Here is a 4,977-nt window from a genome sequence, read left to right as displayed (position 1 = left end):
CAATATAACCAGCATCTAAAGCATTCTTTTCATGATCTACAAGCATATAAATTTTATTACTCTCCACATAAGCAAAATTCTTCTCATGAATAATAGTGGGAGCAAACTCAACAAAATAATTATCATGTGAGGCATAATACAATTGAAAACTAAAATAATGATGACAAGTTTCATGGATATCATTATTCTTTATAGCATACAAGTCATCACAATAATCATCATAGATAGCAACTTTGTTCTCATAATCAATTGGAACCTCTTCCAGAATAGTGGATTCATCATAAAATAAAGTCATGACCTCTCCAAATCCACTTTCATCAATATAATCATCATAAATAGGAGGCATGCTTTCATCATAATAAATTTTCTCATCAAAACTTGGGGGACAAAAAATATCATCTTCATCAAACATAGCTTCCCCAAGCTTGTGGCTTTGCATATCATTAGCATCATGGATATTCAAAGAATTCGTACTAACAACATTGCAATCATGCTCATCATTCAAATATTTAGTGCCAAACATTTTATAGATTTCTTCTTCTAGCCCTTTGGCACAATTTTCCTTTCCATCATACTCACGAAAGATATTAAAAAGGTGAAGCGTATGAGACAAACTCAATTCCATTTTTTAGTTTTCTTTTAAAAACAAAACTAGTGATAAAACAAGAAACTAAAAGACTCGATTGCAAGATCTAAAGATATACCTTCAAGCACTCACCTCCCCGGGAACGGTGCCAGAAAAGAGCTTGATGTCTACTACACAACCTTCTTCCTGTAGACGTTGTTGGGCCTCCAAGTGCAGAGGTTTGTAGGACAGTAGCAAATTTCCCTCAAGTGGATGACCTAAGGTTTATCAATCCGTAGGAGGCATAGGATGAAGATGGTCTCTCTCAAGCAACCCTGCAACCAAATAACAAAGAGTCTCTTGTGTCCCCAACACACCCAATACAATGGTAAATTGTATAGGTGCACTAGTTCGGCGAAGAGATGGTGATACAAGTGGTATATGGATAGTAGATAAAGGTATTTGTAATCTGAAATTATAAAAACAGCAAGGTAGCAAGTGATAAAAGTGAGCATAAATGGTATTGCAATGATAGGAAACAAGGCCTAGGGTTCATACTTTCGCTAGTGTAAGTTCCCTCAACAATAATATCATAATTGGATCACATAACTATCCCTCAACATGCAAAAAAGAGTCACTCCAAAGTCACTAATAGCGGAGAACGAACGAAGAGATTATGGTAGGGTACGAAACCACCTCAAAGTTATTCTTCCCAATCAATCCGTTGGGCTATTCCTATAAGTGTCACAAACAGCCCTAGAGTTTGTACTAGAATAACACCTTAAGACACAAATCAACCAAAACCCTAATGTCACCTAGATACTCCAATGTCACCTCAAGTATCCGTGGGTATGATTATACGATATGCGTCACACAATCTCAGATTCATCTATTCAACCAACATATAGAACCTCAAAGAGTGCCCCAAAGTTTCTACCAGAGAATCACGACGAAAACATGTGCCAACCCCTATGCATAGGTTCATGGGTGGAACCCGCAAGTTGATCACCAAAACATACATCAAGTGAATCACGTGGTATCCCATTGTCACCACAGATACGCACGGCAAGACATACATCAAGTGTTCTCATCAAATCTTTAAAGACTCAATCCGATAAGATAACTCCAAAGGGGAAACTTAATTCATTACAAGAGAGTAGAGGGGGAGAAGAAACATAAGATCCAACTATAATAGCAAAGCTCGCGATACATCAAGATCGTGCCAAATCAAGAACAAGAGAGAGAGAGAGATCAAACACGTAGCTACTGGTACACACCCTCAGCCCCGAGGGTGGACTACTCCCTCCTCGTCATGGAGAGCGTCGGGATGATGAAGATGGCCACCGGAGGGGGATTCCCCCTCCGGCAGGGTGCCGGAACGGGTCTAGATTGGCTTTCGGTGGCTACGGAGGCTTCTGGCGGCGGAACTCCCGATCTATTGTGCTCCTGGATGTTTTTAGGGTATATGGAGATATATAGGCGGAAGAAATACGTCAGGGGGGCCACGAGGGTGGAGGGCGTGCCCAGAGGGGGTGGGCGCGCCCCCTGCCTCGTGGCCTCCTCGCAGGTCCCCTGATGTGCACTCCAAGTCTTCTGGGCTTCTTTCCTTCCAAAAATGAGTTCCGTGAAGTTTCAGGTCAATTGGACTCCGTTTGATTTTCCTTTTCTTCGAAACCCTAAAACAAGGTAAAAACAGAAACTGGCACTGGGCTCTGGGTTAATAGGTTAGTCCCAAAAATGATATAAAAGTGTATAATAAAGCCCATAAACATTCAAAACAGTAGATAATATAGCATGGAGCAATCAAAAATTATAGATATGTTGGAGACGTATCAGTCTTCCACTTGCACTAGAGTCAATAATCTAGATTACACAGTAATGATTCTAACACCCATGGAGTCTTGGTGATGATCATGTTTTGCTCGTCGAAGAGGCTTAGTCAACGGGTCTGCAACATTCAGATCCGTATGTATGTTGCAAATCTCTATGTCTCCCACCTGGACTTGATCCCGGATGGAGTTGAAGCGTCTCTTGATGTGTTTGGTTCTCTTGTGAAATCTGGATTCCTTTGCCAAAGCAATTGCACCAGTATTGTCACAAAAGATTTTCATTGGACCCGATGCACTAGGTATGACACCTGGATCGGATATGAACTCCTTCATCCGAACTCCTTCATTTGCTGCTTCCGAAGCAGCTATGTACTTCGCTTCACACATAGATCCTGCCACAACGCTTTGTTTAGAACTGCAACAATTGACAGCTTCACCGTTCAATGTAAACACGTATCCGGTTTGCGATTTAGAATCGTCCGGATCAGTGTCAAAGCTTGCATCGACATAACCATTTACGACTAGCTATTTGTCACCTCCATGAACGAGAAACATATCCTTAGTCCTTTTCAGGTATTTCAGGGTGTTCTTGACCGTTTTCCAGTGATCCACTCCTGGATTACTTTGGTACCTCCCTGCTAAATTTATAGCAAGGCACACATCAGGTCTGGTACACAACATTGCATACATGATAGAGCCTATGGCTGAAGCATAGGGAACAACTTTCATCTTATCTCTATCTTCTGCAGTGGTCGGGCATTGAGTCTTACTCAACTTCACACCTTGTAACATAGGCAAGAACCCTTTCTTTGCTTGATCCATTTTGAACTTCTTCAAAACTTTGTCAAGGTATGTGCTTTGTGAAAGTCCAATTAAGCGTCTTGATCTATCTCTATAGATCTTGATGCCCAATATATAAGCAGCTTCACCGAGGTCCTTCATTGAAAAACTCTTATTCAAGTATCCCTTTATGCTATCAAGAAATTCTATATCATTTCCAATTAGTAATATGTCATCCACATATAATATCAGAAATGCTACAGAGCTCCCACTCACTTTCTTGTAAATACAGGCTTCTCCAAAAGTCTGTATAAAACCGTATGCTTTGATAACACTATCAAAGCGTTTATTCCAACTCCGAGAGGCTTGCACCAGTCCATAAATGGATCGCTGGAGCTTGCACACTTTGTTAGCTCCCTTTGGATCAACAAAACCTTCCGGTTGCATCATATACAACTCTTCTTCCAGAAATCCATTCAGGAATGCAGTTTTGACATCCATTTGCCAAATTTCATAATCATAAAATGCGACAATTGCTAACATGATTCGGACAGACTTTAGCACCGCTACGGGTGAAAAAGTCTCATCGTAGTCAATCCCTTGAACTTGTCGAAAACCTTTTGCAACAAGTCGAGCTTTACAGACAGTAACATTACCGTCAGTGTCAGTCTTCTTCTTGAAGATCCATTTATTCTCAATGGCTTGCCGATCAACAGGCAAGTCAACCAAAGTCCACACTTTGTTCTCATACATGGATCCCATCTCAGATTTCATGGCCTCAAGCCATTTTGTGGAATCTGGGCTCACCATCGCTTCTTCATAGTTCGCAGGTTCGTCATGGTCTAGTAACATAACCTCCAGAACAGGATTACCGTACCACTCTGGTGTGGATCTCACTCTGGTTGATCTACGAGGTTCAGTAACAACTTGATCTGAAGTCTCATGATCATCATCATTAACTTCCTCACTAATTGGTGTAGGTGTCATAGAAACCAGTTTCTGTGATGAACTACTCTCCAATAAGGGAGCGGGTACAGTTACCTCATCAAGTTCTACTTTCCTCCCACTCACTTCTTTTGAGAGAAACTCCTTCTCTAGAAAGATTCCAAATTTAGCAACAAAAGTCTTGCCTTCGGATTTGTGATAGAAGGTGTACCCAACAGTCTCTTTTGGGTATCATATGACTCCGATTTGGATTCGAGCTTACCAGATTGAAGCTTTTTCACATAAGCATTGCAGCCCCAAACTTTAAGAAACGACAACTTTGGTTTCTTGCCAAACCACAGTTCATATGGCATCGTCTCAACGGATTTTGATGGTGCCCTATTTAACGTGAATGCAGCTGTCTCTAAAGCATAACCCCAAAACGATAGTGGTAAATCAGTAAGATTCATCATAAATTGCACCATATCTAGTAAAGTACAATTACGACATTCGGACACACCATTATGCTGTGGTGTTCCAGGTGGCGTGAGTTGCGAAACTATTCCACATTGTTTCAAATGAAGACCAAACTCGTAACTCAAATATTCTCCTCCACGATCATATCGTAGAAACTTTATTTTCTTGTTACGATGATTTTCAACTTCACTCTGAAATTCTTTGAACTTTTCAAATGTTTCAGACTTATGTTTCATTAAGTAGATATACCCATATCTGCTCAAATCATCTGTGAAGCTGAGAAAATAACGATATCCGCCACGAGCCTCAATATTCATCGGACCACATACATCTGTATGTATGATTTCCAACAAATCTGTTGCTCGCTCCATAGTTCCGGAGAACGGTGTTTTAGTCATCTTG

This window comes from Triticum urartu, chromosome 5 (assembly GCF_003073215.2).
Source record: "Triticum urartu cultivar G1812 chromosome 5, Tu2.1, whole genome shotgun sequence".
Taxonomy (NCBI): Eukaryota; Viridiplantae; Streptophyta; class Magnoliopsida; order Poales; family Poaceae; genus Triticum; species Triticum urartu.
This window is presented reverse-complemented; position numbering follows the sequence as displayed.